General features: G+C 46.8%; 1 long non-coding RNA gene across 1 annotated transcript in view; it reads right to left on the bottom strand.

Annotated features, from left to right (window-relative positions):
* Gm31515 overlaps window positions 1–11,847 on the bottom strand; it is a 31,370-nt gene extending 19,523 nt beyond the window's left edge. The window contains exon 1 of the long non-coding RNA XR_878539.1: window positions 11,335–11,847. This is a non-coding gene — a long non-coding RNA (predicted gene, 31515). The remainder of the gene's footprint in view (window positions 1–11,334) is intronic.
* Between the last annotated feature and the right edge of the window lie 14,508 nt (window positions 11,848–26,355).

The raw sequence follows: 26,355 nt of genomic DNA, 5'->3' as shown, positions 1-26,355 counted from the left end.
TCTTTGCATTGACATTTCACTGATTAATGTCAATAGCAAGATTGGGAAAGTCTGATTTATGTAATATACGACCAAGTTACATAATGGCAGCAATAAGAACACTTCCAAGTCTGGAAACAAAAGCAGCTCGGTGAGCACAGCTCTGATGGGAAAGATGTGAACAGTCCTGGAAAGCAGCCAGTCCTGGGTGGTTCCTGTACCACAGACACCGTTCCAGGTCTACCGGAGGGACATCGGCTGGCTGGGTTAGTGAGTGATTGACTGGGCATCCAGGCACTTTCTATTGTTTTTATCTTGTAGAGTTGTAGAGGTTGTTAAGATACTTCACACAAGGTCTTTTACCAAAATATACCAGTGATCACCTTCAGAACTGTGACTGCCAGTCTGTCCTGACTGATGTGTTGAGGCCGGGGAGACTCTCCTGTGCATTGTAGGGTGCTCAGCAGTACCTCTGTCATCTACCTATTCCATGTCAGCAGTAGGTTTCCACTTGTGACTACCAAAAGCCAGAAATGTCTCCAGACAGGGCCATCCTCTGCTCTGGTGTGCACCTGGTATATAGATAGGTGTTTATGTGTACATGTGTGCATGTGTTTGTGCATACATGTGTGTGCAGGTATGCATATGCGTGTGTGTGTGTGTGTGTGTGTGTGTGTGTGTACCACTTGCTCAGGCATATATGGAGGTCAGGGGTTGATGGCAGGGGCCTTCCTCTATTATCCATCTTACTTTTTGAGATAGAATCTTTTACTGAACTTGGAGCTCACCATTTCTGAGAGACTGGCTGATCAGTGTGGCGCTGGGGTCTGGCTCTCTCGACACCCCCCCACCCCCACCCAGTGCGAGGCTTGCTGTCCTGATTTTACAGGGTCCCGGGGATCTAAACTCAGGTCTTCATATTTGCTCAGCAAGCACTTTACCCACGGAACTACTCCCCAGCCCAGTGATTCATGCTTACTATGGTGCCGGGCACTTCGTCATAATCATTACCTTAATTTCCTTCTCTGTGTCTCCCCACCTCCATTCTCCACTCAGGACTCCTTGGCCTCATCCGTTTTCCATGAAATTGGGAAATTAAGTTAATAATGGTCTGAATTCATGAGGCATTTTGCCAGGGTTTGGGTTTTTTTTGGGGGGGGTGGGGATGTTGCTCTTATATGAATGGTTAAAAGTGAGATTGCCCTCTGAGGGTTAAAGAATTAAGGCTTGGGTATAGTAAAGGTAGAATGTTCTCAGGAAAATGGGACTGAAGAGATCCAAGATGCCTTGGGCTTTCATTTGAATAAACGGGATGCGCTTCCAGATAGATCTATTATCTTGTTAAGTGCAAACTTAGTCAATCGTGCTCTGTTGGAAGAAAGATGGAGAGGGATAGGGAGTAATCTATGTTTGTTTTGTTTGGTGTTTTTGTCCCTGTAAATTACCAAAGGAACTATTCAGATGCCAGTAACAGTGCCCTTGGTGCGACAAAATAAAAAATGGATGCACTACACCCCTTACTTACGAATGCTCATGCGTACGTTTTTCTGCAAGATAAATTTCTAGGAATAGAATGCAATAAATGCTGGAAGCTGAGCCCATAATTTAGTCCCAGAACTCAGGCAGCAGAGGTGGGAGGATTGTAAGATCAAGACCAGCCTGAACTACACAGTAAGACCCCATCTCAACAAGACAAACAAACAGAACAAAAACAAACAAGAACACCTGCATGGAATATATATTGTACATAATATCTAATGCATGTGTAATGGATACTGTACATTACCTTCCAAAACCTTGCTACTAACTTATATTTCTATTCATAACAAGGATGTATGTGTGAACTGGGCAGGATTGTCCCCCCATGCCTGCAACCCAACACGTGGGGACTGTGAGGTTTGGACATTTTGTTTCTGTTATTGTAGCTGTCATTTGAGACAAAGCCTTGCTGTGTGATCCAAGCTGGCCTCAAACTCTGAATCTCTGCCTACCTCAGCCCCGTACATGCTGGAATTACAAGAAAATGAAGCCAACCTACAGAACTTGTCTCCAAAGTGGGGTGGGACAAGGAGATGGCTCAGACACTAAAGTGCTTGCTTGCTAAGCAGGGACAAGGACCTGAGTTTATATCCCCAGCACCCAAGTGAGAGCTGAGAGTGGTAACACATGCCTGTCACCCCAGCAGTCCAGGGAACAGATGGGCAGCTCCTTGGAGCTGGCTGCTCAGCCAACCAAGGTGAGTTAGTGAGCTCTAAGCTCAGTGAGAAAACCGTCTAAAAACACAAGAACACAGGCATGGAGCTCCTGAAGAAGAGCTCTAGGGTCAACTGCTGGCCTCCAGACCAATGTGCACACATGTGCATGTGCATCTATGCACATATGAGTGGGGAGAGAGAGAGAGAGAGAGAGAGAGAGAGAGAGAGAGAGAGAATAAATAAAAATAAAAGGATATGTGTGTGAGCTGATTTTCCAAAGCCTTGATAATGTAATAGCCTACATTTTTTTCTTAATCCAGTATGATATCTGGGACATGTGCTACTAACTTAGTATTTTGTTATAAATTATCTTTGAAGTACATTGTGTTCTTATTGATTTGTAAAGCATCATTTATGCATAATTGATAGTAACCTATTTTCTAGTTTATATCTGCCAAACATTTTCTTTCAGTTTACCCCCTTGTATTTTTACAGCTTTTGTTGTTGTTTTATTTTGTTTGTATGTCTGGCTTTCATTTGTGTTCTTGAGACAGGCTACCCCTGCGTAGCCCAGGCTGGTCTTGGACTGCCAGTCCTTTCTAGACACAGTGCTGGTCTCACTACTTGTCATTTGATTTTTTAAAAAAAAAGTTAAAATTTGTATTTATTATTACTGTGTCTGTGTCTGTGTCTGTGTGTGTGTGTGTGTGTGTGTGTGTGTGTGTGTGTGTGTGTGTGTCTGCATGCGAGTATGAAGGCTAGAGGACAACATTCAGGAGTTGGTTATCTCTTTCCACCCTTGGTCCCTAGGGTTTGAACTCAGTTCATCAGCCTTGGTAGTAGTCACCTTTACCCACTGAGACATCTCACCAGCCCCTTGGGGATTTGGTTGTTTGTTTGACTGTTTGTTTTAATAATTTATTTCTTAAAAAAGGAATTTAATACTTCTATGCCATAAAATTTGATAATCTCTACTTTATGATTTTTTTTATATTTGTGACTAGACTATTTCAATTTTATTGTCTTACATTGTGTCTTAGCTAGATTTTCATTGCTGTGAAGAGACACCATGACCAAGGCAACTCTTCCAAGGGACAATATTTAATTGTGGCTGGTCTACAGGTTCAGAGGTTCTGTCTATTGTCATCATGGCAGGAACTTGACAGCATCCAGGCAGATATGGCACTGGAGAAGGAACTAAGAGTTCTACATCTAGATCAGAGGGCAGCCATGGCTTTCAGGCAGGTAGGAGGAGGGTCTCAAAGCCCTCCCCAACAGTGACACACTTCCTCCAACAAGGCCACACCTACTCCAACAGAGCCACACTTCCTAGTAGTGCCAATCCCTGGGCCAAGCATATTCAAACTACCACATTTTACTCCCTGGCCCCCATAGGCTTGTTCAAACACATGAGTCTATGGGGATCATATGTAGCCATAGCGTAATGCAAAGTACATTTAGTCCAACTTCAAAAGTCCCCATAGTGTATCATAGTCTTAACAATGTTTACAAGTTCAAAGTCTCTTCTGAGATTTGTCTAATCACTTAACTGTAATCCCCTATAAAAAAAATCAAAATCGGAAAAGCAGATCACATACTTCTGATATCACAGGATACACATTACCATTCCCAAACATCATAGTGAGGAAATACTGAACCAAAGCGAGACCAAAACCCAGCTGGGCAAACTCCAAACTCTGCATCTCCATGTCTGATGTCTACTCCTTTCAGCTTTGTTGACTGCAACACAATCCTTTCTCTCTGGCTGGTTCCACTCCTAGTTAGCAGCTTTCCTCGGCAGGTATCACATGACTCTGACATCTCTAACATCTTAGTGTATCCAAGGCAACTTCAACTTTACAGCTTCTCGTTTCAAAGTGTGATATCCACACATGATCTTCTGAGCTCCTCTAAGGGCTTGTGTCACTTCTCCAACTCTGCCCTCAGTAGCACTAGAGTGGCTCTAGCTGACTCTACTCCACTGTTGGTGGTGGTTACCCTATGGTAGTGGCATCTCTGATTCACTGGAGCCTTCCACTGCAACTAGGCTTCACCAGTAACCTCTCATAGGTTCTCTTCACAGTGCCAAGCCTCAATTTCTTTGCATGACCCCCTTCGGTCCTAGGCCATTGACTACACCCGAGGCTGCACTTTCACCAATGGCCTTCTCTGCCCTCTCACAGTGCCAAGCCTCAGCTGCTCTCATGACCCCTTTATGCTAGAAAACCAGTACCACTTGGGTGACTCTTACACATTACCAAGTACAGTTGCAGCATGAGGTACAACCTTGACTATCTCTGGAACTCAACTTCTTTGTATTTTCAGAAAACACTTCACTGAAGATTTCACCTCAGGGATGCTGGTATCTTCTTAATTTCTTAGTTCTAGCTAACTAGCATCAATTGTCCCAGTAACCCCTTCTATTCTTGTCTCTAAAGCCAGGGCCAGATGACCAAAGCAGTTGAGTTCTCCTGCTTGTTAGAGCTAGAACATGACCCTCCTGTTCTATTACATTATCACCAGTTTTTTGTTTTTCAACTCCTTCACTTCCTAAGCTTGACTGTCCTGGAACTTGTTCTGAGGATTGACCTTGAACTCAGAAATCTTCATCGTTCTATCTCCTGAATGCTGGGATGAAAGGCGAGTTACCACCATGCCTGAGTTACCATCATGCCTGGACTTAAGCTTTTCTTTACTTGGAACTTGCTCTGTAACAGGCTGGCCTTGAAATTAGAGATCTTCTTGCCTCTGTCTCCTGGGATTAAAGGCACGTACCATCATGTCTAGGCCTACATTTTTCATGGCCACTATGCCTCAAGATCTGGACCACAAGTGTGCCCTACATTTCTGGATTGTAGTTCACACCAGATTATAAATCCAAATGAGCTGGAGTGGTGGCGCACACCCTTAATTCCAGCACTGGGGAGGCAGAGGCAGGCAGATTTCTGAGTTCGAGGCCAGCCTGGTCTACAGAGTGAGTTCCAGGACAGCCAGGCCTATACAGAGAAACCCTATCTCAGAAAAAAACAAAACAAAAAAAAAAAAAAAACCATCAACCAAAAAAAGTATATAAAAGTCCAAATGAAAACAATAACCAGGCAATAATAATGCCCAACATGACATAACCATCCCTTGTTCAACTGCAAATGTATAAACAATAAGCTAAGCTGGGTGGGATCTTGCCCCCGAAGTTACCACTCCCGTAATTCCATTTAATATCTATGATCATAGGATTTAGTTCACTTCACTTCCTAGTGTGTCTTTATTATTTGAACAGTACATTTTAAATTTTTTTCCTTTCTAAGCTTGCTAAGGCTGATCAAAATGCTTTTCTTGGGAGTAAACCAGAGAACAAAGTCTACACTTGGCTTTTCTGAGACTTCCTTTGTCAATACAATTAATTGAAATCTCTTTGCCTTAGCCTCAGGTAGACTCTTCATACAAGAGCAAAAAGCAGCCACATTCTTTACCAAAATATCACAAGAACAGTCTCTAGGCCACATAATAACATTCTTCCCCACTGAAACCTCTTGGACCAGCCAGGTCTGCACAGTTCAAATCATCCTCAGCACCAATGTCTTCCATATTCCTAGTAGGATGGTCCATTAAGCCCCACTTAAAGCATTCCACTGCTTCTGAAATCCCAAGTCCCCATATCCACATTCCCCCAAACAAAAATAGAAACACACAGAAATCACAGAAATACCCTCCTCCTGGTACCAACTTCTATCTTTGTTAGGTTTTCTTTGCTGAGAACAGACACTATGACCAAGGCAACTTTTATAAGGGACATTTAATTGTGACTGGCTTACAGGTTCAGAGGTCCTGTCCACTATCATGGCAGGAAGCATGGCAGCACCCAGGCAGTCATGGTGCTAAAGAAAGAACTAAGAGGTCTACATCTTGATCAGAGGGCAGCCAGAAGGAGACTGTAGGAGGGTCTCAAAGCCCACCCCAACAGTGACACACTTCCTTCAATAAGGCCATACCTACTCTAACAAGGCCACATCTCTTAATAGTGCCACTCCCTGGGCGAAGCATATTCAAACCACCACACACTGCATTTATGTTTAGTTTTGTTTTTCTCATCCTTATATATTTAGTTCTATAATTCACTTGAGGTTTTATTTTTAGATGAGGTATGAGGCATAAACCATACGCTATTTTATTTTTAAGTGAACCTTTATTATTTTCATTGATTGTGATATTATACTCTACATTTTTATTGACACAATAGTTGAATACATTTATGGGCTCCAGGACATTTTGATACACACAGACAACATATATGTTGTGCAAATAGAATGTCTTAGTCAGGGTTTCTATTCCTGCACGAAACATCATCACCAAGAAGCAAGTTGGGGAGGAAAGGGTTTATGCAGCTTACACTTCCATACTGCTGTTTATCATCAAAGGAAGTCAGGACTAGAACTCACCCAGGGCAGGAACCTGGAGGCAGGAGTTGATGCAGAGGCCATGGAGGGGTGCTGCCTACTGGCTTGCTTCCCCTGACTTGCTCAGCTTGCTTTCTACAGAACCCAGGACTACCAGCCCAGGGATGGCACCACCCACAATGGGCCTTCTTCATCGATCACTAATTGAGAAAATGCCTTACAGCTGGATCTCATAGAGACATTTCCTCAATGGAGGCTCCATTCTCTGTGGTAACTCCAGCTTATGTCAACTTGACACAAAAAAACCAGCCAGTACAACAGGTAATTAGCATACCCATTTCTTGCAGTGATTGTCATTGGGGATGCCCAGAATCTTCTCTTTGAACCCCAGCTTCTGCTAATCACTCTTCTAACACTGTTTCTATTAAATAAGCCCCTATAAGGCCCCACAATTATGAATCCGACGAGCTGTTCATCGTCTGTTGACTGTGCTGTCTCATTTTGCACCTCCAGAGCTGTACAGACTGCTGCGAGTGACGGGATTCCATCCTTTTTCACAGCAGAGTAGTATCCCATCACGTACACCTTGTTTTCTTTCTGCTCTCGTCTGTTGGCAAACCCAAAAGTTGATTCCGTGTCTTGGCTACTGTGAATAGACACATAAGAATACAGGGATCCTCTGTGCCCGATAGCAGGACCATTGATCACAATACCAGACTGTATGATTTCTGGAGCTTTAGAGTAGGCTTTAATGTCTTCTGTCATTATCTTTCTCTTCTATTTCTTGCCTACTCTTGCACATTTTCTCCTCCAAACTTAAATGGACACAGTGACGCTCTGCTTCCGGAGAAAGTATCTGCTCTCATCTGGCTTGCATCTGCCAAGCGCCTGGTCACCTTTGGGAAGGTGGGGTTCCTCCATCACACTCCTTTGAACATGGTGGGCTGTGCGGCAATTCTGCTCACGGAATTCTGCTGGTTGTAAGAAATAGCTAGCTAGCTATTTAGAAACAGTACCTAATTAATCTGGAACAATCGTCTTTAGCCAGATCTTCGTTGCTTAGCAGCAACTGGGCTGCACCCAACTTTACCGTTTGTTTCTTATTCTACCGCAGGAGCCAGACTTCCTCTCTCATGTTTGCATTCAGGCCCAACCCCCTGCCCTTTCCACACACTTGTTTCCAGTCAAAGAAGGTATTTGTGGTGGAATGCATCTGATACTTGTGTGGGGCAGTGGAAAGCTCCCTGAGAGCTTCCTCCCCCACCTCCCATTTCCCACTTCTCACGGATATGCGTTCCCAGCTATCAGATTTCTTCCTTTCCTAATCTAGACATTGTTTTGAGCCACGGAAAGGGTCTGGCAGAGAATTCAACTGTTTCAATTTAGTGAAGTGAATAAATAATTTCTCAGTATGGCCTGCTTAGCCCCGGGTATTGAAAACAGCAAAGGCAGAAGATGTCTTACAAAGGAACTGACCACACACATTCTGCCCTGTGTGCTGCCAGCCAGCAGCCTAGCCTGGAGCCTGCCACTTTCTCAAGGATGAAGCAATATGCTAATTCCCCCGCTGTTCTGCAGGGATACATCCCCTATCCTCAAACCGTTGACCTCAGTGAGACAGACCATGAGGCAGAAGAGGACTCAGGTCTATCCATCCTTGGTTATCTGCCCTTGACAGAAGGACTCTCCACATTGGCATCCACCTCAGTATGAGCTCACATGCTGCCTCCACTCATGGCCCTTCCTGCTCTCTAACAGTTTGCAGCCTCCAGACATCTTCCTGGTGCTATTCTGTCTTAGAGTAACACTCCCTAAATATGGTGGCATGAATGAATGACATGTGGGCATGCGCCATGTGCTTGTGCAAGATTCTGCCATGCAGTAGAGGGGCCTGGGAATCCCGTCAGTGAAGAATCATTTGACTGTGGGGAATAAAATTCACCTGAGCTCGTTTTAGCAGAAACGAAGCTTCACTGACAGATTCTGGAGGTGTTTCATAAAACCAAGAACAAGAAACAATCAAGCTCTGGAAAGTCGGGAAGTGGCAACTCCTCTCCTCCCCCACTTCCCGACAGACCTGGTCTAATAGTCCATAGAAAACCCACAAGATAATAAAAAATATAATAAGTTCTTTTTTTTTTAATGTAAAAAGACCTGTGAGATGTCCCAGCAGATAAAGGCACTGGCTAGGCAAGACTAATGCCCTAAGTTTGATCCTTGGAACCCATGAGAAGGTGGAAGGAGAAAACCAACTCTACAAAGTTGTCCTCTGACCTCCGCACGTGTGCCATGACACATGCTCACACACCCCAAAAAGCCACAGAGCTGCCTCAGCCCCAAAGTCACAGAAGTTCCCGGTTCCAGGTAAGTCGGGACTCTGAGTGTCCCTGGCCCCAAATCTTGAGAGGCAAGGAAAGAAGGGGAGAAACACACATGCACGTGTGTTTAAATGCCAGAAGGCTCACCTGTCTTCACATCCCACCAACTTCCTTCCCAGAATGTGCAAAAAGAGAAATGGGCTTCCTGGGCAGGGCAGGAAAAATCAAATGGCTTTCCAATTAGCCATGAAAGTTATGGAACCTACGGGTCTGAGTTTGCCTCCCTTTCCTTGGCTCGACCTGCTAGCCCAAGGGCCCTCTCCAAAGCCTCTGTGTGAAGTGCCGCTGCCCTACCCAATGGGCTTTCCCATGAATACTCAGGAGGTGTGTGCAACTTTTAAGTCTCCAGCTGTGCTAATGTTGCTAGCAAAGAGCAGGGAAGCGAGAGTGACAATGACCTCAGTGTCCCCTGTTGGAACTAAGTGAAGACTGCCATGGGGCGACGATATCCCAGGGTCATCAGTCTCAGAGCACCCAACTATTCGAACATTTCCATTAGGGGCCAGCTTCCACTTTGATCTTCCCTGAGCCTCTGAATTGCCTCTCACTATGAGCACAGCCTAGCATCCCAAGCAGGTTCTGGGGATCAGACCTCAGAGAGTAGAGAATGGCTCACACCTTCAGAAGTACTTCTCCAGTAGTAGGGTAGGGTAGGGTAGCTTGTAGGGTCTACCGCTAGGAGACCACCTGGGAACCCCAAAGGAACTTGGCATGGGAAGGAACCACATCACAATTAGCCCAGGAGGGGCTTAATAAAACACATAAGACTAATGAGTAAGTTCCAAGAAAGTGGGTCAGAGAGAGGAACAAGCTATACAAATTCATTTAGATTCCAGAGTCAGGAAGATGTGGATTTTCCCTCGGCTGAGCCACTAAACAGCCGTGGGACATCAACCAAGGAACTTAACGTCACGAGGACTCTGTTTCCTGTCTGTTAAATGGAAATAGCATCATAATATCTTCGAGTAGGGTTGTTAAGAAATTTTATTGAGATAGTATATGTAGAGTATCGTGAATAACACTCGCCACATTGTTCATGGGGAAGACGGGCTGCTGAACAGTCAAGGGTGGAGCTCAGAGGCCGAGAACATAAGGCCCTGTGTGACTCCCCAGCACTGTGTGTGGTGGTGGTGATGGTGGTGGTGGTGGTGGTGATGGTGGTTGGCAAGGATTTTATTTGTTAGTCAGTGGGTCACCAAGTGAGATTATTCTTCCAGAGAACAAGCATAACATGACCACACTGTACTGTTCTGGATAGGGGTCGGCTCCCAGAGACAGCTAGGGCAGCTAGGAGGAAGAGGTGTACAAACCACTGCAGGGCATTGGGCCCTTGCTCTGCATCAACACTCCCATTCCGTAAAAGGCTATCTTCACCTTGTAGCATAACTCAGCACGCAGACTTGACAGGCACAACCCAAACAAGCCAGGGGATAAAGACATGCAGGAAGAAGACACAGAAAACACCAGTCAGGGAAGAAGGTGAGAGCCTGCCATGGGAAAGGGGCCTCAGGATGACTGCCGGGCCATTAACAGAAACTTCTGGAAGCCTTTCCCCAACTCCCCACATCGCCTTACATTTTGCCAAAAATAATGTTTACTTTGATGTTGGGTGCCTTGGTTTGTTTTGTTTCCTCTCCCATAATTGAATGGTAAGCCATTCTTTTGTGTTGTAAATTGGTCTGACAAAAAAAAAAAAAAAAAAAAGGAACATTGTAACTCCTGAAAAGGCAAACAATTTGCCCAGCTCCTCCAGAAATAGTGGAGTTCCTCAAAAACAGGGTCAGGGGTGGGGTGGGAGGGACATGTTGAGAGTTCACTCTGCTCCCTGCCTTTTGGGGCTCAGGACCACTGCTCTCCAGGGAGTTTTTGCTGGGTCTGTCTATTCAGGCTGCCTGTCAGCTGACTAATCTTCCAGCAGGTCTGGAGGCTTGAGTGTCCCCCTTCCAGGTGCCACTAATTTGGTGCAACCTGAGCCTGCATCCTCCAACCTCACAGAGTATTGCAGGGAGTGAGGCTCGGTACACACACCCATTCCCTGCCTTCCACTACGCAGACAGCAGCAGTCTGGGAAAGCTTGCCTGGGTCCCCCTTCCCCATTCTTCTCTGCTCCATCCATGGACTGTCCTGGGTATGGACACCAAGGCCTGGGCCTCCTTAGAAGGCCCCAAGTGGGCTTCCTACTGGAGAGTCTTCTGTTCTTCTGGTGCGCATGTGCGTTCCCAGGCAGGCCTCGCCCCTTTTCAGGACAGTTGCGGGTGGGCAAGTGTGTAGCTCGAAGGTATGGGGAGAGCTTCCAATGAGCTGCTTAAAAGGGGTCCCGGGCACAAAGGAGATCAACTTGAGTTCAGGCTGCTGACCCTAAGCCGGCCAAGTCGTTCATTAACTTACCTCAAACTCCACTGGGCTTTTGCTGGGCTGGGGATCATGCAGGGAAGGTGACACAAGGCAGTGACTGTCTCAAACCCGGAGAAAAATGAGATGGAATAGCTTCCACCAGCACAGTGAAACAAAGAGTTGCAACTTGCATTGCTTTGATCTCAGCCCTTGGGCAGAAAAGAACGTAAGTTTGTGGAAGCTGAGAAAACGCGGTCAACGGCAGGCCTGGAGAAGAGCTGGAATTAGGATTCTGAGCGCCACTGGCCGGTCAGAACCGGCTTCCTCTCTGTGCTCTGCTTCGGCCTACAGGTTTTTCTTGCCATAAAGATTAGCTCTGTCTGGTTTGGTGATATACTCCTAGGACCCCAGACTTGGGAGGCTGAGGCAAGAGAATCCCGAGTTCTAAACTAGCCTGACCTATGCTGTAAGAGCTTTTAAAGAAATGTTTAAAAAATAATAATAAAAGAAAAAGAAAAGTGAGAAAGACTAGTTCTGCTTATATGTGGGAAATGCAGGCGGCAACTCCAGGGCCTAAGAGCACTCATTTCTTTCTTCCTGCTTGAAAAAAAAAAACCCATGGAGCTCCCTTGGTTGTGGGCGCCTTTGTTGGGTCAATCTTGTAGTAAATTATCTGCCTTCTAGAGAAGCCATGTACTCAATGGGAGGATAAAGAGACACCAGAACAAAGACAGACAGATGCCTTCAAGGTCAAACAAAGGAACGCCTCCCCTCTTCCGTAGGGTAGCCAGATGCCTGATATGTGGTCGTGACGTGCTCAGCATTATACATTCACACTTATCTGTATTCAAATGTGCCTGGCTTGCCTGCATTTTATTTACTCAATTTGGCAGGCCTCTTCCTGGGGCTCTAATAAGGCAGATTGGTCTGGCTTCTGGATTGCTTGATAGCAACATGGCTCACTGTTAGGAGAGTGGCTAAAACCTCTGGCTGGTTTACCGGACTGTACGCCCTTAGGGCTAACATAAGCCATAACAGGGGCTTTGCCAGAAAGCCACCACTTTACACAGGGACAACATGTAAATGGTGCCCAAAGATGTATGGGGAGTCTGATGTGGTTCCTGGGGGATTCTCAGAATGGAAAGAAGCCTAGGCCCCCATGCAGGCTATCCACAACCTCATGCAAGTGACATCAGGGTTCCTGCATGCTACCTACAATCCAAACCCTGCTCTCGCCTCCTGGAGAAAGAATGTCATTATCTGAGGAAAACCCTTCAGCCTGCTCTAAGTTATTAGTTATATAAATCCTGCTCAGAATTATCCTGTCAGAATTCAGAGTAGTGAACGTCGGTAAAACAAGAGCTACCCTCCTTCCAGAACCAGGTGCCCCCCATCCCACCTTCAGCGACTCAGCTCCGGTGGCCACACCTTCATGCCTCCCCCCTTCTTTTCCATCCTTGCTCAGAGGCAGCCTTTTGGGCTCCCCTCTCCCCCCTCCCCCGAGTAAATCTCTTGAGTGAGGTTGTTTTACATGGCGAGGTCTTTGAGGCATTCTTTGGCATTCGCAGTGGGGGTGGGGGGTGAGTGATGGAGGGCACCCTAACATTAAGAATCAGAGAACAAGACCACTACGTGTATGTGTGGAACTGTTGAATAATTTTTAAAAATCTAAATGAATAAGCAAGTAAGCAAATGTTACTTTGACTTCCATGCTCTGCCAAAGTAACATTTCCGACTGGGAGAGAAGGGTGGGGACTGATCTATCACAGAGTCCACTGCCACACCCACCAGGCAGTCACCACCAATCCCACCTTGCATGAGTGATTGTATCGCCTGCCATTTCTACTAGGTCAAGGTGAGTGGGGCCGTGTTACCTCCGGTTTGTTCAAGAGTGTGGGTCCTTTGTATACTGGAAAGCAACAAGTCTTGGGGGAAGGTGTTGAGTCTTAGCCCTAGCAACCTCACCTGACCTCCGTTGAGATCAGTGAAGAGAGAGGAGATAGGAGGTCCGGATGTCTAGGCTCAGAAGAGTCATCTTGCTCATGAAACCCAAGTCCCACATAAAGCTGGCTGACATGGTAAGATCTCTGTCCCTACAGTTGTGTCCTCTGCTCAGTGAGGTAGATATTCCAATGATGTTGCACACCTCCTATCCTAATGCTCCGGAGGCTGAGGCAGGAGGAGACCTGTCTGGGCCTCATGACAATACCCTGTCTCAAAAGCAAGCAAGCAAGCAAGCAAGCAAGCAAGCAAACAAACAAACAAAACAAGACAGGCATCTGGTTGCTGTCATGGTAACAGGCTGAACTAGGATAGAGGCACACCCCTTCTCAGCCACGTCTCAGGAGAAGCAGCTCAGGACTCAGTTTGGCAGTTCCACAGTCATAGCGACCCAAGCTCAGCCAGTCTTGTCAGCCTGCTACCCTCAATGTGTGCATTCTCTCTTGAGGCCTCAGATGCCTGCTCCTGCCGTCACGGACAGGTCTAGACAGGGAGAGCAGAAGTCTATGTCTTTCTCTCAAAGATGCTGCCCAGAAGTGATACCCATTTCTTCCTTCCTCCCATTTCCGTGGGCTAGAGAAGGCCGAAGCTTTGCACAGGAAGCCAGGAGAAGCAGGCTTGGACTAGGGAATCAGGTGTCTCCTTAAGATTCTGCTTCATGGCTAAAGGAAGAAGAAATGGCCAAGCCATGAAGCTCAGTAGTACAGTGCTTGCCTAGCGGATTCCCAGATTGGTCTTGAACTCACCACACTCCACCTGCATCAGCTCTCTGAGTGGTGGGATCACAGATGTGCACCCCCATGCCTAGCTTTGCCTCAGACTTGGATGCTGAACTCCAAGGTGCCTTCCCTCTTTCTGCCAGCCTTTGGACAGGACCGCAGTTCAGCTGGCTTCTGTCCAGCCTCCTTCCTTCTATCCCTTCCACGTGCAACTTCTGGAATAGGCCCCTGTCCCTAACATATCTCTGGAGAATCCAGGTCCTCAAAATGCTAACCTGGACTTAACCTTGGAAACAGACACTCTGCGTGGACTCTGCTGTCTATGACCAATAGACTCTACCAACTGGCCCAGCAGGCCCCTCAACGATACAGGTCTCCCTCTCAACTGTACAAGTTCCTGCCTCTTCTGACCCTCTGCCAAGGAACCCCCCACCCCCGCGTGCCAGCCCCCCAGAGATAGCAAGGAGGGTACAGTAGGCTTGGCCTCAGCATCCACAAGGAGGCAGCCAGCCTGAGGAAACAAGTCACTTCTCTTTGACCTTCCCTTCCAGCTTGGCTCACCTGGGACATTAACCATGTCACCCCTACACATTCCTTTTCAAAGCCACCCCTCCTCCCTTGCCCAGTCTCTCTCCACCATTTCTCTGCCCCAGGCAGGCCTGACACCAACTAAAGAACCCTACCCCCCAGTTTCTGGCTGGGACCAGAAAGGGCTGGGTAACCCTGGGCCTTCCCGGTAACCCACAGATCAAGGACTAAGTAGTAGCCTGGTTCTGCTTTGATGAGTTGACGCCACTTTTTCCAATCACGAGGGCAGGTAGAGGCCAAATTTTCATCTGGAAGAAAAGAGAAAACCAGGGTGGGGGGTGGGGGCTGGGGGTGGGGTTGGAGGATAAGGAGTGGTCCCAAAGGCCAGGATACCTCCTGCCATGTTTGGTTTGAACTGGTGGATGACTTAAGGAAGAGCAGATTTCAAAGCCATTTTTTCTTTAGAGAAAATCCATGCAGAAAGGAGAAGTGTCTTTAAAACAGGAACCAGGTTCACGACGGGGAGAGAGAGGTTGGGGAGAGTTATAAAGGAATCAACGTCCAGCAGCACCTGCCCCACCGCCAACGAATGCCCGCAGCAGCTCAACCCCCAAGTCCCATGACCCTGCCTGACCCAGGGTGGCAGTCCCTATGCCTTCTGCTCTTGCTGCGGCTGCCCACTGGGTCAGTGTTAGGTCTGTGACTGGAGGTCCCAGCAGGAGAGAACCTCCCATCGCTGTGACTCAGTAGACAGGGATCCCGGGCGTCCACAAGGGATTTACATGCATTTGCCTAAGTTATGCATCAGCACAGACTCATGCTCTATATTTAGTCATAAGGGAATACGTCATCCTTTTTCAAACTGAAATGGTATAGTCAGAGGTCTCCTCTTCAATTTTGATGCACCCATAGCTATAAGGAGGGAGATACAATAATCTGAACAATTGAACAAACCCTAGGGCATCCCAAAGAAACGTTCCCTCTCCCTTTCTCCCACTGGTGAAATTTCACAGCCAACAACTTTACCAGGTGAGAAAGAACCCGGGTGAGAGAGTTCTCAGGAATTAACCACTAAGCCTGCTGCGTTTGCTGTGAAAAGCAGGGTGGCCACAGGATACAGACGACAACTCGGCCGAGAAAATCAGGCTGCAAAAAATTAGCTTCTTCCCTTTCCTCTCTGGCCCCTTTATTTGCAGCTTGCAAGTTGCCTGCAGGTGGGCGATTCTGGATGCAGGGCACTTTGTAGGGTCAGGGGTCACTAATGAGTCATTCATCACCACAGGCCTTAAAGTGCTGATAACAACAGCAGTGTGATCAAGTCCTAACAGGGTAAGAAGGCAGAATCAGGTAGGGCACTGTGGGAACACAGAGAGGCAGAGTCTTACCCCAGAGAGTAGGTGTAGGGGCTGAGTATTTCCAGAAAAAAAAAAAAAAAAAGTAAAGGAACTCTTGAAGAATAAGGAGTGGGTGGTGCCCAGGGCTTTTAAGCAGGGGGAAAGGCATGAGCAAGGATGGAGGCTTGAAATAGCACATGGCAGAAACAAGCCTGGCCACCCAGGCGGCGCCGGCTACCAAGGAGAACCTCGAGCATCCACCTCGGGCTTGACATCATCCTCAAGCGGTTTTAAGCTAACAGAGGTTTGGTCCTTTTGAGCATGCTGTCTCTGATTCTTCTTCGTAGGGCTGGCTGGCTGGAAGCCAGCGAGGAGGCTGTTGCAAGCATCCAGAAAAGCGAAGCATGCAAGTCAGGACCAGGAGAAAGAAGAGAAGCAGAGCTCAAAAAAAAAAAAAAAAAAAAAAAAAAAAAAGCAAACAAACAAACCCTAGAAGGTGAATCGGGGTTGGACCAGCTGAGTGGGTGGGAACCAGAGACATGGGAGGGTCCGGGCTACCTCCGAGGTGCACGCTGATGTTTTGTTTTGTTTTTGTTGTGTTTTGTTTTGTTTTTCTGTCAGAGGACTGAAAGCCAGGGAGGAGGAGGCTACCAGGGAAACAGAGGGAAGGGCAGGTTTTGTTTTTTTTTTTTTTTTTAACAGCCAAATAGAGCTGTTAGGCGCCACTCAGGCTGAGAAGCGCCGGGATTGGTGGTTCCGCAGCTCCAGCTGCTTTCAAACGCAGGCAGCATCCTGCAGCCTCCAGAGGACTTAATTCAATTCAACAAATGCTATTGAGCACCTACTCCTAACAGGGGAAGGGAAGCGAGAGGTCCGACAATTATTGACTACTTAAACTGTGTTAGCAGAGTGTTAAGTGCATTTATAGGTCAGCTCATCTCCAGCCACAGTTGCCTCAAGAACGCGCCATTTACCTGCAGGGATCTGAGAGAGTGAGCGTCATTGTATCCTGGTGTGAAGGGTAGTGGCAGTTCGAAGGTTCCCTCTCTCTAAGGGGAGTTGTTGCACAACGAAATCAGAAGGTTGCAAGTGACTGGTGTACAATTATTTTTAAGCAACACTGGGAGTGCTTTGGCTTCCTTAACTAGAAAGCTCACAAGTCAGCCGATGCCAGGCTCAGCTCCAGCCAGCACTCTAGTGTGCTGACATTTCTCCCACTTGCTCATAAATGAGTAAGTCCTTCAGCTCCTTAACTAAAGCTCATCTTGGCTCCTAGAGAAGGCTGTGTGGATTGACGGCTTTGGAATCCCACAGCCTGGGTTCAAATCTCGGCTCCAGGAACCTTCTTGGGTGGGTGGTGTTAAAGCTCATTGCTTAACCCTTTCTTCTCCTGCTTGGTTTTCTTCATCCCTGGGTTGGAGTCAATCACTTGTCTCAGTCAAACACAGGAACCTTGGGATTCATTCTTGGAGGCCCAGGGGAAGTTCCTCACCTTGTAAAGTGGGGAGAGGAATCTCACATTCTCACCTTAGAACTTACTCTCTGGTGTTATGCAAACCTGGGAATGGGATGCAGGCCTCAGCCCCCCACGTCCCCTTCTGTGAAGTGGCTACAATAGTCAGCTCACTTCAGAGGGCCTCTGTGGTGAATAAACCAGAGCCTCCACACAATGTGTTTCTAACGGAGTCTAGCCCAAAGTCAGCATCCCAGCATGTCAACTATAATTCTATCTCTGCTCTTTTTAGAGTGAGCTTTCTTCTCTTCCGTAGTATAGCCCTTCCTCCGGGTAGAGAGAGATGGACAGAGGACTCCCTTGTTATAATATCCTTATAGCTTCCAGACCCCAGAAGACTGTTCTCTGTCCGTGAAAGTCTCAACTCTCCAAGCAGACTGGTCAGTTCTAGATAGGTAAGTGCTTGTCCCTGCAGCCCTTTCTGAAGTCAGAGGATGGAGAATTCTCACTAGCCAGCCTCATCTACAGTCCCACTCTGTGGGGATGGGGGCAAGACACCACAATTTATAGCTCTATTTGGGCCATAGAGAAGTTGGAGGATTCCTTAAAGAGGAGATGCCGCTGGGTATGATGGCACAGACCTGCAAATCCCAGCTACTCAGGAGACTGAGGCAGGGGATCCAGAATTCCAGGACAGCCTGGGACATATAGCAAGGCTCTGTCTCCAAGTGAGGCTGGGTTAGGGATGCTGTGAAGATGGAATAACACATGCTCACCACTCTGTTTGAAAACACAGAACAGGGAGTGAGGAAGGTAGAGCCTCCTCTCTGTGGAAATGTACATCGAAGAGAAGATGAGGACATCTACCTTGGCCAGCAGCTACAGTGGGAGCCTGTGAGTCACATCTGACTCGGGATTACTGCAACTGCTGTGAAGCTGGTCTGTGGGGCATGGTGAAGATCACACAGACCCATTCACCATGACCAGCTATGTTGGGGAGAAAAGGAGCTGCTGGCCCAACCGAAGAGGGTATGTGCTGGCTAGTTTTTATGTCAACCTGAGACAACATAGAGTCATTTGGGAAGAAAGAACTTTAGTTGAGAAAATGCCCTTACCAAGATGCTCTGTAGACAAGCCTATGGGACATTTTCTTGATTAATGACAAATGTGAGTGGGCCCATCCTACACTGGTTGTTGCCATTCCCTGAGTGGACCAGTCCTAGATAAGAAAGCACACCCAGCTGCTGGCACATGCCTTTAATGCCAGCATGTGGGAGGCAGAGGCAGGCGAATCTCTGAATTAGAGGCTAGCCTTGTCTACAGTAGAAGTTCCAGGTCAGCTAAGGCTGAGACAGAGAAACCCTGTCTTGTAAACCAAACCAACCCCCCAACTCCCACCCCCAACCCCCCCCCCAAAATAAAACAACTCAAAACAAAGCCTGGAGAACAAACCAGTGAGCAGCCCTCCTCCTGGCCTCTGCCTGGATTTCCTGAACTACAACAAGCACTAAGATGAAATAAACTCTTTCCTCACCAAGTTGCTTTTTAATCACAGCAATAGAGACACTAACTAAGAATAAAATCAGAGCCAGAAAGTAGACTGTGACTGTTTGGAGGAGGGTTGTGGAAGGACTTTGGAATTCGGTCTAGAAAATCCACTGAGTACTCCGAGCTTAGTGAGCTACTGTGGGAACTGAGGAGATAATGCTAAGGTAAGAGCAAGGCAGATGGTAGAGCCCTGGCTTGTGGAGTTTCAAGGGGCTGCAGGGGCTTCTGGAGTGACATTTTGAATTACAATACCATGGTTCTAGTCAGCTGAGGCTGAAAATCAGCTGTGATTAACAAGAGACCAGAGCCATTAACGTGAAACCTTTGCTTTGTTGGAACAGTTGATGCTGGCCAGCTGCGGCTGGTTAAGAAGAGATCAGCATCACTGCGGTCCATGAAGTGGGTCCATGAAGCCGCCAGCATGAAGTGCACCTCATGCTGGCAGCTGAATTTGGTGGTGTAAGAGTCACCCACGTGGTACTGGTTTTGAAGGCATGAAAGGATCATGGAGAACAGCTTAGCCTTGGCACTGCGTGGCAGGGCTGGAGTCCCAGAGAGAGCCCAAGTGAGGCTACTGATGAAGAGGAAGGCCAGTTGTAGTGGAGACCCAGGCATTTTAGAGATGCCAGTACCTTGTTGGATCAGGCCTGAGCCTATAAGACAAGCTGTATGTGTGTATGACTGCTGCCAAGACCCTTTGGGACTCAGAGAGTCATGAATGGGTCCCAGACACCAAGCACTGAACTTTATACATTGTTGACTGCTGGGTTTGCTTTGATTTCGTTATGACTATGTTATGATTTTTTTTCCTTCTTAGAATAAGAAAGTATGTAACTCATTTTTGATCTTACAGGAGGCCATAGTTGAGAGACTTTGAACTTTTGAAGAGACTTTGGATAATTTAGAGAGGCTTTTGAGCTTTGGAAGAGACTCTGGGTGTTTTAAGAGATAGGACCTTTAAAGCTTGAATTTTTAAAGACTATGAACCTTTTAAAAGTTGGATTGTGGAGCTGCAGAAATGGCTCAGCTGCTCTTACAGAGAACCTACATGGTAGCTCACAACTGCTTGTAACTCCAGTTCCAGGGGCCTTGATGCCCTCTTCTGACCTCCAGTGACCTCTGAACAGACATGGTGCACATACATACACTCAAGTGCGTGCGCACGTGCGCGCGCGCACACACACACACACACACACACACACACACAGACACACACACAGTGGTAGTTTGAATATGTTGAATATGCTTGGCCCAAGGATTGGCACTATTAGGAGGCATGGCCTTGTTGAGGAAGTATGTCACTGTGAGTGTGGGCTTTCAGACCCTCATCCTAGCTGCCAGAGGACTGACTAATCCTGGCTTCTTATGGATGAAGATGTAGAACTCTCAGCTCCTCCTGCACCATGCCTGCCTAGACGCTGCCATATTTCCTGCCTTGATGATAATGGACTGAACTTCTGAACCTGTCAGTCAGCCCCAATTAAATGTTGTCCTTTATAAGAGTTGCCTTGGTCATGGTGTCTGTTCACAGCAGTAAAAGCCAAACCAAGACAATAAATCACCTTTTAAATTTGGAATGTTTTATATTGTGGTGTTAATATTAATATGAGATCTTAAGAGTCAACAAGAAAGGAGAGGTTGTAGTTTAACAGTGATGTGCTTGTGTGTCAAGTTGACAAAGGGTCAATTCTGCCAGCTGCTTTTAATGTCATCTTAACATAAGTTAGAGTCATTTGGAAAGAAAGAATTCCAGCTGAGAAAATGCTCCCACCAAATTGGCCTGTGGTGCATTCTTGATTAATGATTGATGTGGGTGGACCCATACCACAGTGGGCAATGCTATTCCTGGGTGGGTGGTTCTGGTGGGTGAAGCCATGGAGAGCAAGCTAGTGAGCAGTCCTCCTTTGTAGTCTCTTCTTCAGTTCCTGCCTCCAGGTTCCTGACTCCAGTTCCCAGACTGACTTCGTAGGCTACAAGTTAGAAGACGAAACAAACCTTTCCTCCCCAAGAGGCTTTTGGTCATGGTGTTCCACCGCAGCAATAGAAACCTTAGCTAAGACAGGCTTTTATAAAACATAATCTGCAGAAGGAAGCGAGCGCAACAGCACACTCAAAATGCAGGTTGAAGTGAAGGAGTGTCCAGTAATTGTCCCAGAAAATGAGCAGTGATGGATAGATATTGAATTATCAAGACTGGGAGCAAGGTACTTACAGAGCTGAGGAGCACCATGAGTCAGATGCTGACACCACTTACGAGTCCTGCAGTTGGGAGAACTGTCATCCAGGAAGGGACAAGCCAGCAGCGTAAGCAGGCAACCTGATGGCAAAAGAAATCTAAAGAAAGCCCCTTCGTCCTTGATCTCCCAAACCCTCCAGAGACTTCTGCATGACTCGTGTGAACTCCAGTCCATCTAAGCCACGTGAAGCTGACTTTCTAAAAGAAGTTTTAATCTATGATGAATATGCAACCCTCCCCAACATGTCTTCGCTCCTGCCCTTACGCAGCATTGGTTAGACCAGGGACGGTGGTGAGCGTCTTTTAACATGTGTCTTCCAGCACATTTAACATTTACTGAGTATTGGGCTGAGTTCTGAAGACTTGCTTCCTGACCTGGATGAACTCGGTGTGTGGTGCAAACGAGCTTTCTGTTTATAATTGTTGGCCACTGCAAGTTTTCCACTATGGAGAAAAAATATAATAATAACTGAGTTTTTGTTTTTGTTTCTCCAGCCTTGGGAATGTTAGACATGCATTTGAGCCACTAAACAATATCCCAAGCCTAATTGATGCCCCCGGCCTGAGATAAGTTTTTAAATGTTTTTGAGACACGGTTTTATTTATCCCAGACTTGCCTAGAACTTGCGGGAGCAGAGGATGCTGAGCTCCTGACTCTCCTGACTCCATCTACCAGCGGTAGGATCTCAAGTGCAAGCCACTCTCCCTGGCTTTGTGCAAGGCTGGGGCTATGAATGTGGAACTTAGCACAGAGCCAGCTGAACTAGAAGGTTTTAGGTCGGTTGGTTTTCTTGGAACAGAGTCTTGTAATGTAGCCCAGGCCTTGAACTCAGAATCTCCCAGTTCTGTATTTCTGTGCTCAGATTCAGGCACACCCACCACACTCTGCTCACAAACCAGCGCCTAAAGAAGACAGGCTTATTGTCACAGTTTAGAGGGTTTCTGTTGCGTCTGTGGCAGTGTAGTGCACCGTGACAGAAACACAGGGTAGACAAGTTCACTTCATAAAGCCAGGATTAAAAAAGAGGAGGGGAGACAGGGATCCAATTTCCCTTTTGCAGGGACATTCCCAATAACTAACATCCTTACATTAGGTTCCAGCTCTTAAAGGTTCTACTGTCCCCTCCCCACCACCAGTGCTACGCCTGGGGACCAAGTCCTAAACGCATGCCTTCAAGGTCTGGGCTGTAACTGAATGTGGTGGTCCACACCTGTAACCCTAGTCCCTCAGGAGGCTGGAGCAGAAGGACTAAGAGTTTGAGATCATCCTGGTCAACTGGGCAAAATTTCCACTCAAAATAAAATTAACAAGGGCTAGAAAAACTCCATGACCACAGCAGCTCTTATAAAAGAAAGCATTTAATTGGGACTTGCTTACCGTTTCAGAGGTTTTGTCCATTTTCATGATGGTGGAGCACACATGCAGGCAGACATGGTGCTGGAAAAGTAGCTAAGAGTTCTGCATCTGGATATGGAAGCCACAGGAAAAAAGAAGAGACTCTGGGCCTGGTGTAGGCCTTTGGAACCTCAAAGCCCACCCCCAGTGACACACCTCCTCCAACAAGGCCACACCTCCTAACCCTTTTCAAATAGTGCTTCTCCCTCTTGACTAAACATTCAAATATATAGGCCTATATAAGGGAACCATTCTTTTTTTTTTTTAAGATTTATTTATTATTATATCTAAGTACACTGTAGCTGTCTTCAGATGCACCAGAAGAGAGCGTCAGATCTCATTACGGATGGTTGTGAGCCACCATGTGGTTGCTGGGATTTGAACTCAGGACCTTCAGAAGAGCAGTCAGTGCTCTTACTCAGTGAGCCATCTCTCCAGTCCAAGGGATCCATTCTTATTCAAGCAACTACAACTGGTAGGGGGAAGTGGAGCCCTTAGTGTTACCTTTATCTGATGATTTAGTTCAGCAGTCTTTGGAACTGGTTTTCAGGATAAGTTTTGGGACAACGTAAAGAACCAGACCAGAAAAAAACCTTGAACACTGTATGCAGAGCTCAGTGGGTGATGAACTCAGAAGACCAGAATGCAGTCAAGACTGGGCTCGAGTGGTTTCAGATGCTCAGGGGGACTCTGTTGGTTTGGGTCTAGAGACCATTTGTGTAGCACAGTAGCAGAGAACGTGGCTACGTTCAGCCACTGAGACTGTGAGGGGAACTGAGTTTAAAGGCGAGAGACTAGTCTGACAAAGATTTCAAGAGTGGTATAGGTACTGCTGGCTATTTTTAGCCAGGCTTATTGTAAGAATTGGTTTAGGTACTGCTGGGCTGAAGAGATGGCTCAGCAGATAAGAGCACTGGCTGTTCTTCCAAAGGTCCTGAGTTCAATTCTCAGCAACCACTTGGTGGCTCACAATCATCTACAATGGAATCTGGTACCCTCTTCTGTCATGTAGGCATGCATGCAATTAGAGCACTTAAACAAACAAACAAATAATTAAATAAATAAGAATTGGGAAGCCGGGCATGATGGCACATGCCTTTAATCCCAGTCCAGGCCAGCCTGGACTACAGAGTGACTTCCAGGACAGCCAGGGCTGTACAGAGAAACCCTGTCTTGAAACTCCCACATCCCCACCCACACACCCCCAAAAAAGAATTGGGAGGAAAAAAAAAGAATGAAAGGACTTGAAAAAAAAACTTGTACTTTGAGCAGTGTGGTGGTTTGAATGTGCTTGTCCCAGGGAGTGGCAATTATTAAGAGGTGTGGCCTTGTTAGAGTGGGTGTGGCCTTGTTGGAGGAAATGTGTCACTGTGGGCTTGAGCAACGAGACCCTTCCCCTAACCACATAAGAGCCAGTCTGTGTGGCTAGTAGCCTTCAGATGAAGAAGATGAGAACTCTCAACACTCCTGTACCATGCCTGCCTGGATGCTGCCATCCTTCTGCCTCAATGATAATGATCTGAACTTCTGAACCTGTAAGTCCACCCCAAGTAAATGTTGTTCTTATAAAAGTAGCCTTGGTCATGGTGTCTGTTCACAGCAAAAAAAAAAAAAAAAAAAAAAAAAAAAAAAAAAAACCCTAAAATGGGGTGTGTTAAATACTGTAGACAAAAAAGGGTACAGTTATTAAAGAGATCAGTGTCCCTATAAAGAAGTACATCATACTGGGGCCACCGGGGTGATACCGTGAGGATGCTTCAAGAACTAGCCAGATCCCATCTGTATTTTTTGTTGCTGTAATAAAATACCATGACCAAAAGCAACTAATGAGTTAAGCAAGAGTTTATTTTGCCTTACGGATCCAGAGAGCAAGAGTCTGTAATAGCAGTGGAGATGGCACGGCAGCTGGGACATGAAGCTGTCTGACCACAGTCGTCATCCACACAGGAAGTAGAGAGAGCAAGTGGGAGATGGGGCCAGGCTAGAAGCCCTCAAAGCCCACATCTAGTGACACTGAAAGATTCCATACCCTCCCCCAGACATCACCAACTGGGGACCACGTGTTCAAATACAAGACCCTATAGGGGTATTTCTCATTTAAACCACAACACCATCCTTCTCAGGGCATAAAATTATAAACCAAAGACTTTCCCTTCAGAAGGTGGTACCTCAGGGACCCTAGGAGCTTGTTTCCCCAGGATTCATTTCTCATCATGATCGGCCCTCCAGGCCCTCGGGGATGCATGGGGGAGGGGAACGTTACAGCCCCCCTCCCCCATCAGATCCTGGCATCATCCAGGCAGTGCTCATTTTGAAGGCAATTAGAACGTAAGAGTTGTGGAGTCACAGAAGATTGCACTCAGGTTTCAAAGGAAAGCCTAGAGAAACAGGTAATGTGTACCTGTATCTGATTCCCAGGGAGACAGCCCCTGAGGTGGCGTGGGGAGTTGTGAAAGTACGTATGAGGATGAAATGGGGACTCCAGGGTACCAGATACATCAGCACTGTGGGACACTTTCCAAGGAAAGCCAAGGCAGCAATCAGAGTCAGCCCAACAGACAGCAGGGTGGGCTGCTACTGGCCATAGGAATGAAGACGTCCCCGCCCATCGGAGCTCACACTGTGCATATTACTCTGGTCTGCTGTGGTTTTGGTCTTACTTTGGTCCTATCTCCTCCTTTCTGTGTTCCCATTTCTCCCTTTCAGAACTGGAATGTGGGCTGGGAGGTGGTTCTGTGGGTAAAGTCCTTACCATGCACGTGTGGGGCCTGGAGTTCGCATCCCCAGAACCCACATAAAAGCTGGGCAGGTGGAGCAGCTGCCTAAAGTGCAGGAGGCAGAGGCAGAACATCCCTGGGGCCAGGTTGGCTGGCTGAACTAGCTGGGCTTATGGAGCTCTGTGTTCAGTAAGAGAGCCTGCCTCAAGGGACACCCACACATGTGCATGCAATAATATATACAATGCATGCACACCACACATACATATACAAAAACAAGCAAAAGACTGTTAACCTTTTGAGTGTTGAAAATGTGGGACCTGAGTTTTTAATTCTTCAGGGACTCAAAGCTAAGGGTTTGTCTTGACTTTCAGAGACTTTGAAATTAAACTATTTATTATTATTATTATTATTATTATTATTATTATTATTATTAATTTGTGAGAGGGTTTCTCTGTATAGTGCTGGCTATCCTGGAACTTGCTCTTGGACCAGGCTGCCCTTGAACTCAGAGATCCACCTGCCCCTGCCTCCTGAGTGTGGGGCTTAAAGATATGTGCTGCCTGAAATAAAATTAAACCTTGAGCAATGTTAGAACTATTGAGACCTTAGGGAGCAACTGAGCGCATTTCGCATTATAAGACAAGCCTTGGCCTTTTGGAGGCCAAGAGTGTCGAGTTATGGAATGGGCATGACTCTCAAACAGGGTCTGAAAATGTGAGTCAGAAAAGTCTTCCCTCCCTTTCATTTTTTCCTCAGGAATTTGTCAACAATGAAAATCACATATAACACATAAAATTCATATCACAGAGCCTAGCAAAAATATCTCTTGCTTGCCTGTCAGACGTAGGTGAAACCCATGGAGTTTTTTGTTGATTTGTGTTTTCTTTTTTGTAGTGCCAGGGTTCTAATTCCTTTGCGCATACTGGAGAAGTATCCCACCACAGAGCTCCATCCCCACCTCTGGGTGGAATCCATGGCTGGAGAGGACATATAATATTCAGAGTCTGGACCTCATTCTGGACTGGGGAACACCACTCCACCCCCCTCTTTCACTTTCTGCTCCTCAGTCTGTGTTTCAAGCTCCTCTGTCTTCATTCACCCTTGAGCAGTGCCTGGCCAGAACAGGTTTTGATCACCAGA

Source organism: Mus musculus, chromosome 1, assembly GCF_000001635.26.
Source record: "Mus musculus strain C57BL/6J chromosome 1, GRCm38.p6 C57BL/6J".
Lineage (NCBI taxonomy): Eukaryota > Metazoa > Chordata > Mammalia > Rodentia > Muridae > Mus > Mus musculus.
Note: the sequence above shows the minus strand (reverse complement) of the source record. Positions and strands in the feature narration are given on the sequence as shown.